The sequence below is a fragment of the Aquila chrysaetos genome, chromosome 12, assembly GCF_900496995.4.
Source record: "Aquila chrysaetos chrysaetos chromosome 12, bAquChr1.4, whole genome shotgun sequence".
Taxonomy (NCBI): domain Eukaryota; kingdom Metazoa; phylum Chordata; class Aves; order Accipitriformes; family Accipitridae; genus Aquila; species Aquila chrysaetos.
The window spans coordinates 26,582,795-26,597,069 of NC_044015.1; the positions used below are offsets into that span (position 1 = coordinate 26,582,795).

The 14,275-nt window shown below is 42.6% G+C and overlaps 1 protein-coding gene across 1 annotated transcript in view; it reads left to right on the forward strand.

Annotated features, from left to right (window-relative positions):
• The window catches only part of SYDE2 (synapse defective Rho GTPase homolog 2), a 50,456-nt gene that overhangs the window by 5,689 nt on the left and 30,492 nt on the right, over nt 1-14,275 (forward strand). The gene's annotated exons all lie outside the window — the stretch shown is intronic.

Genomic DNA, 14,275 nt, shown 5'->3' on the forward strand with positions numbered 1-14,275 from the left:
AGTACTACTTTAAACTATAGGACCGATTTTCTTCTAATTTTCTTTCTAATACTTGATTAAGTGTCTCTTGAAGCAGTACACATCTATTTTCGTTGCTTTCTTGATATCTTACTCTAGATTTTCTTAGTACCACAGAGGCTTTTTGAACAGCTTTTGCACTGTAAATATCATGTAATTTTTGAATACTGCCTGGGGAGAGTTACCATAATCTTTTCTCTTTCAAAACTAATTCTTACATTTATGGATCACAATGAAAAAATTATTTGGCAAACACAGTTTTAGTCCAGTGTGTTTGTTTGCATCAAAGCAGTGAAAACCAGTATGAAAATAATGAATTGTTAAATGTCACGCTAAACTTTTATTTCAGACAAACTAATTATTGAGCTTCAAAGTTTCTAATTTAGTAGAGAAAAGCCCAAGAACAAGGGTTTTATTATCTTGTGATTCAAAAAGAATAATGGTTGGTTTAAATTTAAGAACACTCAAAAAAACCCTTATGTCTGCAAAATAAGAAAGTAAGGAAGAATTCGCCTTGAAAAGTTGCATTTATCTAATTTCCCATGGACTCATAAGCTTATTTCGTAGAAAGTTACAAAAATAAGGCTGGAACGTGCCTTCCCCAAGGTAACCCAGCCCATTGCCTGCCCCACGCCAGCCAGCCGGACCCACGCCATTCCTGGCGGACCTCTCAGGTTTAAAATGACGCTCGAAGGGAAGACAGCAATGCGATGAGCACCGCCAGCCCTTCCTCCAGTGTTGGCAACTTTGTGCATTAATGAATCAGTAGAAATCAGCGAAATCATGCAGTTGAACGAGAGAGTTTTAAACTTTCTTCTCCATTTTGGGGAAGCATATAACCCTCTCAGCAGCTCTGTGGTTCGTAGTTTTGTGTTCATACAGAGCAAGGATTCCTGTGTAAGCACGGGTGTAAATGGCTCAGGGTGATGTATTTGGAGTTATAAAATGTGATTTATCTCAGGTTTTGCCTTGGTTCTTTGGTTGTGGCATAGCAAGGGAAAAAATATTTTATGTCATTTTAAAAAAATTAACTAATTCTAAGCTAAATGACAGAATTATAGCAAAAGACATAATTTCTGAGGGCAGTTTGTCTGGTCATAGAACTTGCTCCAGTGCACTGCATCCGAGTTTCCTTGGAGCAGGCTTCTGATGAGGATTGTGTTGCCACTGTACTGGGGTAACTCCGGACAGGATTTAATAGTCAGGCCCTGCAGTTCACGCAGAAGTTAAATTAGCCCTTAGAAGCAACCTTTTCCTCAAGAGTCTTCAGAAGGAATGAAAAGAAATGACCATTATACTTGAGAGAAGAAATAGGGGTCCTAGAGATGGAACTGACCCACTGTATGTGTTTAGGCTTTTAATTAAAAGACCTCATTTAATTTTTCACAGGATTTTGGCAACATACGAAGCTGAAAGTTAATGGTCTTGTTCACTGTGGAAATACTTAATGTGGTTCGCTTAAAGGGCAAATTTTGCCAGGGGCTGAATATGCCTCATGGTAGGTGGAAACTTCACTTGATGCCTGCTTTGTCTACAGCCAAACAGTAATGCTGGGGGCTACACAGTTGTCTTCACTGATTGCTCTGAAATTCAGAGTTTAGTAAGTAGCGTGAGGAGGCTTAAATGAAGCAGTCATTTTTTGTTGGGAATATTTTGCAGACCCTGTTTTTCATTTTTCATTCTCATTCTGCAAAAGTCCCATAGATTTTAATAGCATTCAGCAGAAATTAACCTGAAAAACTATCACATTTAGTAACAGCACTAATTCCTGGGAAACTCTACAGGATTTTCCATCAGAGCTGTGTTTATATCCCAGATTGTGCATACACACTTGAGCATTAAGAACCAGAAATAAAAGTGGTTGGGAAATGGGCTCTGCTGGTACTTGGGAAATAATCCATTTCAGAAGGTCAGTTCCATCTTGAACATTTGTTTGTTTTTCTCAATTACATTGCTTTTGTTTGTTAAATAAGTAGCTCTTCTGTTTTTATAAGAATAAGCAAGTTCACTGACTCTCCTGGTTAATGCTATAGGGTTGTTAGGAAGCTATATGTGATATAACCCCTTCAGTTCTATTTCTGATATCACGCTAACGGATGCTCTTTAATCGGTGGCTGCATTTACATTAGGAAGTTATTTGGCATAATAGGAGAGTGCCTGTAATGGGAACTAGTCTGTGCTGTGGGCTAGCTCTGCTTTGCTGCCATAGGCTCAACGCCCAGCAGCAGTCCAAGTGCATTAAATGCACTTCTGGAGTGCACCTTCTGGTTGGAGTTTCATCTGAAAGGAATCCAGCTGGTGCACTCTGAAAACCGAAGCAGAGTCTGCCGGGCTGATAGGGAGAGTCACTTCAAAAGCAGCCTCCTGATCCAGACCGAAATACTTCTGCAGTCACACCCTGCCTGCGCGAGGAGCACTGCACGTGCAGAACCCCAGTGTCTCCGGGACACACCTTCATGCCCAAAATATGCCTTGCTGGGAAAAACACAACTGTATTCAAGGTTTCTGCTCTTGGTAGCACGCCAGTATTGCCTTCTAAACTTAGCTTTTTCCTCACCTTAGATTTTATTTATTTATTTATTTTTTATTAATTGATTCACTGGTTCTTACATTAAGTACAAGGGGTGGTGGAGAATGAGAGCGGGAGTAAATCGCAGCACTGATCATTGTTTGTCTGTTGTTCCCAGACCGGTAACATTTCTCCTTAGAGATGCTGCATTTGTTCCTGCAAGAATCTATGTATGCTTATGAAGCTCAGCTATGTATGAATCCCACTATAGGCAAGGGAAAGTCTGTTGTATATGAAGCTAATCACATACGTGAATTTACACTGCCAGGGGCCATAGCATTGAGCCTCTGATTCTTGATAGGAGCTGAAGCCTTGTTGTGCACCTAGCAATAGAATAAGGAAAGTGATTGTGGTTTTTTTACTCCGAGAAAGAATGAATCCCTTTCCCCTCCCTATGCTTTCTTCTCAGGAAAACTTAACTAGCATCTGAATTTAGCAAGCTTACAAAAGCATTTTTTTCATTTCAATATAGTTGTCTTAAAAGATTAATTTCTCCCTGAGGACATTTGGGCAAGGTGGAGAGAGAGATTGATCATTTCCAGATGCTCTTTGCTGACAGGCAAAGAAAAATTCTGCTTCAGGTTAACATTTGTGAACGTATTTAAAAAATACATTTTGTATGCAAATCTGATGGGGAGAGCACAAGCCAATACAACAGACATCTTAGAAGTGCCTGAGATGCATAGAGTTGCATTGTCATAGCTGTGTTAGTAAGATGGGGCTCACTCACCCCTGCTGACTGGGCTAAAAGCCTTTGGAGCTTCTCTCTCTATCTCCTATGGACAAGCAGAAGAGATGGATATATTTTTCAGACAGAAACACAGAGGCCATGTTCAGCGTGCTTTGCAGTAGACAATTGACTCAGCAGTGCTTGCTGAATCAGACATATAAAAATACATCATTCACCTTTTCTTTGATACTTTGGGTGCATTTCCTAATGGGATTCCTAAACATTGCACGCTAAGTGCTGGCAAGACTTGGCACAGTGAACAAGTAGTTTGACTTTGGGCTTCTGGGGAGTACCCCAAATTAGAGAAGCAGGGAGAGCTGATGTCTTACATGTCTCTTCTGTCAGGTGGCTGGAGATAGGACGAGAGGAAATGGCCTCAAGTTGTGCCAGGGGAGGTTTAGATTGGATATTAGGAAAAATTTCTTTACTGAAAGGGTTGCCAGGTATTGGAACAGGCTGCCCAGTGAAGGGGCTGAGTCACCATCCCTGGAGGTATTCAAAAAGCACGTAGACAAGGCATTTCGGGACATGGTTTAGTGGGCATGGTTGATGGTTGGACTCAATGATCTTGAAGGTCTTTTCCAACCCAAATGATTCTATGATTCTATGTTATCTGAGGAGAGAGCCAGTTGGAGAGAGCGATTGTGCATTCGCATCCCGCTCGCCGTGCATTCTGTCTCGCCTCGCCACAGAGCACGAGCAGCACTCCAGTACTGGCAGCTGCAGCCACTACTGCTTTTGCCTCTGCACGAGAAATCGATGCTTACTTTGATATTGGCTCTCTTGCCTGGCAGTAGTCTCTAATGACTACAACATGAGGACTTCTTAATGGTGAAAGCCGAGCATCAACCAGTTCTGTAGGAGACCCTGATACCTGGGAAGAGCAGCTTCTTCTTCAGTTGGTGTTGATCTCTAAGGCAACAGCAGCCGCGGCGCTGAGCACGGGAAGTAACGGGGCTCACGCCTGTCCGTGGCAAAGGAAACGCTTCCTTGGGAAGCGGTCCTTCCCGATGTCCATCCATAACAACTGTTGTCCTTCTCAAATGGTGTGTGGAACCAGAAACGCCGCTGGAGCCCAGGATGCTTTTGTGAGTCACAAGCTGGTTTTCACGGGGTGGGCAGAGGAGGTGGGGGCGGTCAGTGGGACCAACCGTGCGCCTTGCCTGCTTGTGCACATTGAATCCTGGAGACACAGGTTTCTGCCAAAATGATCCCTAAACCTGTGTCCATTCAGAGGTTGCTGAGTGTTAAAACTGGTTTAAGTAACTGACTGCCAAAGACTGATAAACACATTTTAGCTATCTAGAGAGGGCTCTGCTCCTGTGGGAGGCGAAGCTCGGGGCCCTGGGAGCGTTACGGGCAAAGCCCTTCCGAGGCCTAAGAAAGAGGTGTGTGAGGATGGCAGCGGCTGTGAGGTCTCGAGGTGGTAAAGTCCCACTTCAGGAAATGAATCTTGTATGGAGCTGTATCATGGCACTTGTCCCAAAACCCTGCAGTAAGCTCAGCGGTGACAGCGTAAGTGAGGGTAAGGAAGTGATGAGGGGAAGAGAGGAGGTACAACTAGGGGCATCGTTCTCTGGGGTTGTTCAGGTAAAGCAGGTTAAGTACCTAAGGGTCTTCATTAAACCCATTTGCTGTTTAGAAAGGAAAAAAAATGCTGGCTTAGAGCATTAATTCATTTGTGTTTCAGAAGCAGGCAAAGTAGAGGGGGAAGATGACTTAGTCAAATTTTTTTAGTGTTTTCTAGGAGAGCAGGATGTTGGTAGAAGGAAGGGGCAGGACTGGGGAAGAAAAAGGAACATTACAGTTTTTGTCTATAACAAAGGAAAACATGCTGTGCAAAAGAGGGCGTTGAATCCTAAGGCAAGGTGTTAATGATATCTAGGTGTTAAAGCTTTGAGACTTGATACTGTAGTTAACAAAGCATCAGCTTCACTGCATCGGTGGTGTTGCTGAAATGAACTGTCAGTTTTGGGGCTGTTTATAGAGCAATGCAGGAGGCAGTCTTTGGTGTTTGCTTAGGGTTCTTTTTTCCCTGTGAACATGTATGAAGATCTGAAGAAACACATTCTGTGTGTGTGTCGTCCCCCCCAAGGTTTTCCTTTTACAGCCTGCAGGCTTTGACCTGCCACTAGTTGCCCAGCCAGGGTCCTGTCTGTCACATAAGTGCACAACGAGTCACCTCGGAAAGGCTACAAACTTGTAATGGCGTCTTAGCGCATAATTTAGCCTGTGATACCTGATGAACTATATGCGTGATTAGAATGTGCTATTTGAGGATACATCTTACAAAGGGATGCTAAAACTGGCAGCTTTACAATTTGACCTGATTTTTCTTTGTTGCTGGTTTTAAAGATAGAAGCCACTACGCAGTTAAAATCTGTTTTGTTGTGGTTGGTTGGTTGCATTTTATTTTGAGAAGGAGGGGGATAATTTTAGTTCTTCAGAACTAAAAATTAGATCAAAATCCTGGCAACTGCTCAAGATAAATGAGCAACCTTGCAATAAAGGGGTTTCTGTCACCTTGGAAACACAGTTTGAAAAAGCCAGTTGGAGTAATTTTAGTTTCAGACTTCCCTCTGTCCTTGTCCCTCCCATGCAAATTCTGTTTTTACACTCAGTATATCCGGTTTAGCTGTGTTTCTTTTCTATATAGACAACAAGGGAATTTGCCAGACAAAAGTGGAAGAACAGTGAAAATGACCTTGTGCACGATGCTTCAGAGCAGAAACCGGTGTTTGGAAACACACAAAGTTAAACTCATCCAAAACCAGATTTTAAAAGATCAGTCATTTTATATCTTACAGCCTAGTGTAAAAAAATGCAGAAATGTAACTTTAAATACTTGTTTTTTACATACTGTTGAGTCTTTTTATTCTAGAGAAGAATATGGTATTTAGGGAACAAATTTTAGCAATGAGAAGGAGGGTTGGGGGTGTTAAACAAGGAAAAAGCTACTTTGAAAAATGGATTTAATCTAGTCATGGTCTTTCAGAATCCCCACCATTGTGATATCCGTCTGAAATTTGTTGTATTAAAGTGCTGTGGGTCTTTGTTGTGGACGTTACACAGATTATGCTGTGGCATGGCTGGGAACTCAAGTAATTAGAGAAGAGATTAGGATAAAGTAGTGCTGCTATCCACTAAAGAATGTAAATATTTTGAATATTTTCAATAGCTCACACTTCTCAATAACAGATCTCACCTGAAGAGTGCCCTTACTGTGAGAGCCCACTAGAGAAAGCACAGAAGCCTTTGCAGCTTTTCCTGTCTACTTGAAATCAGCTGAGATACATGGATTTTCCACTCCCACTCAGAAAATATTCCAAAGTGAAAAGTAAATTGATTTTCAATTATTTGAAAGATTAAATTGCATTTAAATATATATATATATATATATATATATATTATTGTCCAGGTAATATTCCTGGAAACGCAGAGGAACCCATGCAGGACCGGCTGACATTCCCTGTGCCGGCGTCTCGTGTCACCTCTGCCTGTTGGGCTGCTACCAGCTGTGCGGCCCGTTAGGCTGGGTAGGAAGAGATACCACCCAGGACCGTGTGCCATAGTCTGAGCAGCCACAGAAGACTAGCAGAACATTACACTAATACACCACATGACACACGACTAGATAGAATAGCTGACTAACATTTGGGTTAAAACGCTTCCTAACCACGTGACTGGTTAGACTGTTGGGATAATAGTAGGACCATATAACTTGAGATCTTTAAAATGAGATTGGTCGGAATATGAGCAAACAAGGAGATGAGTGATTAAGGGAGCACAAATGAGATTATAAACCTATTTTTTCCCCTCTGTTTTCTTGGATTCTGTTGTGTCTCCCAGGGGTGACTGAATGTTATGATGGACATTAATAATTAAAAGAAGCTTGACCGTGCCACCTTCCCATCAGCTGCTGCACTTTTGTCATTCCTTGTTATCACAGGGGTGCGTGAGTGTTGGGAGCAAGCTGTCAGCAGATGGTAGGCAGCAACCCTGGCAAGTTTGCAAATGAGGGACTTTCCCTGCTGGAGTCAGCAGGATCAAGTACTAGTTTTCTCCTTGCTGCATTGTTCTTTTCAAGTCAAGAAAGCTCATCAGGTCAAAACATGTGCTCCACAGCAGCTGGCCTAAGCAGGAAAGCTTTTTTCCTCTGGTGAAACACAGTTTTATTCTGTCCTGCTTGATAGGTACACTCCAGGAGATGAAAAAAACCTCCAGGGTTCACCTGTGTAGCTGAACAAGAATGCTCTTCTATTTTTCAGCCACTGTACTGAAGCAGTGTTGTTCAGATTCTGCAGACAAGCTGGGTATGAGCACACTAATGCATGCACAGACTTCATTGTCATAGTTTCTTACCATTAACTTCTCTGATTGCTCTGTTTGACACACACACAACAGAGAGAATATTTCACATATGACATTCCACCGATCTCTCAGCAGCCTGAGGTGATATGCAGGGTTTCTCTAGCTTTTTTCCCCCCGTTTTTTTGGCTTTGTAACATACAGGATGACTATCATGAAATGATCATATATGCACATGTATAAAGTTGTTTGAATAATAAAATTATTTAGCTTACATAAAAGAGAAAAATAGACGAGATCCTTTCAACATGTGGAAGTCATTGGCAGATTTTGCCTACAGAAATATCTGTTGCTTATAATTTAAGATTATAAGAACACATCTTTAAGGCATCCTTGTGATTATCTTAAGCACACTGAGCACAGCACACTACATACAGTACTTAGAAAGGATCAGACTTTCAATGTAAGGACCTTTCCACTTCTCTTTTTAAATACTGCCTTTCCTTTTACAGCATTTAGAAATCCTCTATACCTTGCTCTGCCTTGAAACTCAGAGTTTTGAGGCTGATGATTAAAAAAAAAATTGCTATTTCTAATGGTAGAAGGGGAAGAAAGGAACTTTAAGAAAGTGGATTCCCCTAAGAACATGTTCATTAAATGTGTTCCCCCATTCTGGCATTTTGTTGGCTGTTAGTAGGTAATTGGAAGCCATTCAAGATACTCTTCTTACAGTGCTTAAGTTTTGCAGGTTTTTAAATAAATAAATTTTGCATATGCAGCAGGTTTTAGGACCCTGTGCATAATGTGATTTATGGTAGATGTACCTTGCAACATCTCCTGGGCTCTGTTGTGTGGCCCGACAGACCCTTGGCAGTGCTCCAAGGGTCTGTCAGTCGGTACAGCACTCCCGTGCAATATTAACAGGGGCTGCTGCAGGACACAGCTCAAAAACCTTACGGCTCCAGCTAGTTAGGGGATGAGATTCACAAATGTCACCTTTAATCTAAATTTGGATTAATAGCCAGATATTGTGAGAGACTGAGTGATGGCGGAGGCTTTCTGAAGGCAGGAGGCTGAGGAGAAAGGCGTCGCGCAGGCAGACGTGGGTGAGAGCTCTGCTTCTCCGGGGCAGAAACGGCAGGAGCACAGATATGGTCCTGGCCTAACGAGATAGGACAAAATAGACAGAGACATGCTTATTTAGTGATTTCAGTTCCTTCGTAGAGGATCTCCTAATGTTTTGAGCATAAATTTGAATCTGTTTTTCTTTTGCCCAAACATATTGCACTCTTTGCTGGTGTTTCCTTTCACTTCAACCAAGGTGGAGTGTCACCAACCTGCTGGTTTTGTCTCCATGTTAGGAGAAGGTAATGGTGATGATGGTCATGATACCGACTATTTTTACTGTATGGGTAATGCTTTGGCTTCTTTGTATCCAAAATGCTTTGGTATTTTTAGCATATCTTCAGTGAGACTGGCATCCTACCATAGCACTGGCATGCTGTAAGATTGCAGTCAGAGGTGGTAATGACAGCCCTGAAGTTCAATGACATGTTTTGAAAAGCTCATAGGGATGTTAGCTTGCATTCTTTAAAAAGACAAATACCAACTTAAAAAAATAAGTGCAAGATACTAAAAAGAGTGTGAATTACAGTCTTTTTTCTGTTTAAACAAAGCACAGAAGGCAGAGCCGTGAACGCTCCTGCTGCTTCACTTAGCTGATGATAGCTATGAACACAAGTATTTCCACCACATTGCTCATTTGTATCTAGGTTAACCTTACATGGCTCTTAAAATCCTTTCCTGTTTAATGTTAATTACAGCTTAACAGGACAAGTAGACCATGCCACTGGGAGCAATGGGCTCAGCACTTCACATTACAAGCAGGGTAGCCACCATCCTGATGCTACCAGTCACATTGCCAGAGCCCAGGTGGCCCGTGCCACAGGAGTCAGAGAGGAACTGATAGTGGCAGTGGCTTCTCAGAGGTCTGTTACCTCCTTGTGAGAAGGCACCAAGTTTGGCTGGACATGGCCAAGCAACAGCAATGCAGGTGTAGTGCACTGGGTGTAAGATCTCAACAGTGGTGCCTCTTAAAGCCATTTTGGACTAAGGAGGTTTCTGGCAAGAACGCACTCTAAAAGGGCGTCAGTGTTCTGAGCCAAACACTCGACTGCTCTTGGAGTCTCTAAAATTTGCTTTTAAAAAGCGCAACCCCAACTGCGAATGGTTCCAGCGACCAAGGAGCAGAGCGTGGAGCTATTTTGGTAATGAACACCTTCAGCTTTGTCCAGCCTGTTGTCTAGCAACCTCCTCAGGTTTAGAATATAAATGTTTTATTCTCCCATTGGTTTGTCTTCCTAAGAAGATAAGCAGCTGTATTTTGGACCCTCTGGGCCTCTGGGGTGCCTCGGCTGGCCAGTTCAAAATAGGGTCTGGGGGTTACAAAGGTATGGATGACTATAGTGGTGTCTGCATCAGAGAGAGATCAGTCGTTTGGCAGGCTGGAGATAATGCACACGGCTATTAGCTGCCTGATAAAGTTTCATGGGACTCTTATTTCAGTCCATTTCGATGTCAGGAAGGCAGACGCTTTCAATAAAAAGAGTGTTCATAGATTTTATTGGGGCATTCACATGCTTCCAGTTCCCAGCTGTCACCAGCTCCGCTTTAGTCATATAGTTGTCACTTTATCCTCCTGTCTGTGGCAGGTCTTTAGAGAAGAAAGATACGGATTTGCTAAGCCTTACTGAAAAGCAGACTCACGTTTCCAGACACTTTTAGTTTTACTCATATGAATGAATTGCACTGAAGTAAAATAAAGGATATCTTTACACAGTTACATCCTAAATTAATATGTAACTTTTATTTCAGGTACAGGAGCAGGTCTTAGATGCTATGAGGAATGGAATTTTCCAAAATCAGACCAGAGCCGTTCAAAACCAGTCCCTAAGTTTGTACAGAAATGCAAGTCTGTGTACTTAGGAAAGCACAGCTTCTTCACGGTGTCTGCTGAGGCAGAGCTGACCTCTGAAACTGTCAGCAAGGCTGTAAAGGTTATTTGTTAGTCTTTTATGAGGAACTGTTTATCTGCGTAATTTCATCATTCAGCTATATCAGTGCCCAGACATTGCCACCTATGTATCACCTTCTTCACCAGGGATATCCTTCTCATCAATGCATTTTTTTTTCCAACTTAAGTTTGACTTTTTCGCTTGTGCAGTCATTTACAATTCTCATGTCATCAACTCAGGAAAGATTAAGTAATTGGCGAAATCTCAGTCTGTTAATGAAAAAAAATTTAAAAAATATTTCTCTTTGTACCTTCAGAAGAATACTGCTTTCTATTTGTTTAGTCATACTGTTTAACTGGTCCTAAATATTTGCCAGTTTCCTAATAAGAAGCCTCTTCAAGTCGATGCAAGCTCTAGTCCCATCCTCTTGAAGTAGCTTTTACTTTTTGTAGAAGGCCAAGTAAAAGGACTCACATTCAGCACTGTGTGCTTTGCAGCTCCTGAACAAAACAGGCTGAGCTGGAAACAAAAGCTCAGCTTTGACTCTTACTCCACTGGCTCAAGTTAGTTCCAGCCAGATCCTTAATGTTATTTTATCTGCAGGTTTTTGGTTTTTTTGTGCGTGTGATCAATGCCAACTCTGTTGGGCAAATACAGGATGCATAGGGATTTAAAAAAAATCCAGCTGCCAACAAGAAAAAGTGCTTTGTAACCACAGTTTGGAATGGAAACAATTTTCTAAGATACAGATCAAACTGTGTTTATAGACTCAACTATTGGCAGCTTTTCACCGAGCTATTTCCTGTGTGCCTATTGCATAGAGGAGTAATCTAAATGCTTAAACTAACATTTAAAACCATACAGAACATGAAGAAAGTACTGTGTGAAGCAGCATGGAAAACACAATGGTGTTGAATTTTCTTTTGTTTCCATAGCTAATACTCATGGGAGAAGGCAGTACTGTACACCAAATGTCAGTACTCCAGTTCTTCACAGGATTTGGCCCTTACTTTGGCTAGCACCTACTTTTTACTAATATTGTTTTAATTGCTAAAAGGAAATATCCAGGTAACAAAAATTTCCAAAAATGCCACCCAAGTAAGAGGAACTTGCTAAAAGTTACATACAGTTACTTTAAATGCAGTAAGTTGTTATTTGTTAGGGAACTCATTCAGATGATCTAAGGCACAGGTGGATAGGAGGAATCTGATTTCCCATTAGAACAGGTGAGAAAGATGCAGGTGTGAAGATGGCAGTCAAGGTAGGCGTAGACTTCTTTTGTTTGCTCAATTTGAAATGGTTGCAGCAACTTTTTCTTGCAGAAAATGTCCAGAGTTCATCTGCTAGCTGTTTTGAATCTTTTCAGTGGTTTTTAATGGGGCAGGTCCCCTCTTCCAGGCTTCAGATGCATGCCCTTCGCTTCAGGCATACATTTGCTGGTGGCACAGGTAACCTCCCAATAGCATCAGAAAGGTCAGTGCAGTCGAGCTGTGGTGTCCGTGCAGAATTTTACCGGGGATTTTGTCGCTGGTGTTCTGCTTGGCTGGTCTGCATTCCTTCCATCCAAGCCATGTCTCAGCTAGGGAGGATAGCAGCTCCGGTACGAGGAAAGGTTTAGAGCTGGGAGACTAATTTAGGTTGCACGGGACCTCTGGAGGTCCTCTGGCCAGCCCCAATGCAGAGCAGGAGCCACGTAGGTGAGCTTGGCCAGGGCCAGCCAAGTCTTCAGTGTCTCCAGGATGGAGTTTCCACAGCCTTTCTGGGCAACCTGTTTTAGCATCCGACTATGAGATGAACAAAAAGAAATGCTCTCAAATATGTTCATACCTTTCTTCTTTGACTGCATCCTTACAGATCAGGACCACAGTTCTGGAAGGTGTAGTAAAAGGTTTTACATACCGATTCCAGCCTGGAAGTGAAAGGTCTGGTTGGGAACAAAAGCTTAACCACTCAAACAGGTAAGATCAGTTTAGAGGAGGTGGCATTGGGCTTTTCCTTTACTTGGGCCCATAGGTAATGAAGAAAACGTAATTGTGAATTAGGCTGTTGGAGACAGATGCATTAATTGTGCACAGTGAGTGCACTGTCAGGAAAGCATGGATAGTGTTGGTTTTATGCATTTCTTGCATGCTACTTTGCCTGAGACGCTGTTCCTAAGCCAGCTTGCGGGCGCTGTGACACAGCTGTCAGAGGGGGCAGGATCTGACCCCCATAGGGACAGAGGCCACGCAGACCCCTTGGGACTCACAGCTCCTTACCTGCACAGCAGCGAGCATTGGGACCGTCCCAGCTACTGCCCTCTCATCTGTGATTCTGGAACGGTTTTACATCTTGCTCTGAAACTTGTACACAGATATTTCCCAATATGTGTATTTAAAGGAATGCAAATGGTTTCAACAGACAGGATGGCAAAACGGCATTTCGAGTTGTTGCAATGTGACATACGATAACTATTGTGAGATTCATTTTAGATGAAGAGAAATCGTAACTACTCTGTAATGTTTTTTTTTTTTACATTGTAGAAACACAGGTATTACTGGGTTACTACTGTTGGTGTCTCATATACAAAGGTTCAAAATTTTAATCTAATTTTGTTCTTCAGGAAGATTTAGTTTCAAATGATCAAATTATTAAATCCCCCTCAAAATTTGGTAAGCGAGGAAATCTGTGAGTATGTGCGATGTTCATGAGCTGCAGTTGTTTTCTCCAGCACGGAATGAGCGCTTCCTTTGGCCCAGTCTTTGGGGGTTTGCTGTGTACCGAGGCAGTGCCGTGCTTGGCACGCAGAACGTGTGGAATGGCTGCCTGCTCCCGCCTGCCTTCTGTGGGGAGGTGACATCCAACCCACCGCCAACGGGTAGGGGTCGGCGACGGCTCCTCTGCTCTCACCCACCACCGGGTAGGTGTATCACAGATCGTTAGTAAGATATGTCATATAAAAAGCTGCAAAATACATTCCTAAAGCTGTTTATAATGAAATGCAGGAGATGTAGACGCATGTAGATGTTAACCAATGAAAGCTATCTCAGTACTTTATCTTGGTAAAAAATCAATGACATACCATTTCCCAAGATCAGTTTCGAAGGGCTGTGCACTTGCTAATGGAACTAATGCACGATGTAGCTGAGGAACACATACACCAAAATCAAATTTTTGCCCACTTCAGCAGCCTCAGTACATCGTTTGCTCTGTCCTAATGCCATTTGTCTTCTACCTGTGTGGCAACTCGGCCGGCATACTAAAGGCTACTAACACCAAGGCCAACTCCATCCCCGCTCCGCTGGGTTACTCTGCTGAGGAGGGTGCGAAGGCTTTTCGAGAGGGCGAGCTGCTTTTCTCCTGGTGGCCGGGACTGCAGGGAAACTGTCTAAAAACCTGCCGGGGAGCAAGAACTGCCACATGCACAGCCTGAGCCCAGAAGGGAAGAATAAGTTTGCAGCCTACAGATTTGTTTCCTTGGGAGGAAAAAAAAAAAATTAACATCGAGGGAAAAGAACTATTTAAAATATGCTGTGAATCCTTTGTCAAGAAACGCTAGGCACACGGCTGACGGAGAAGATGCTACTCAGAGCTGTAGTGAGAAACGCTCCCAGGACACCTCCGGGTACTGAAGGGAAGTCTGTGCCCGAGCAGGAC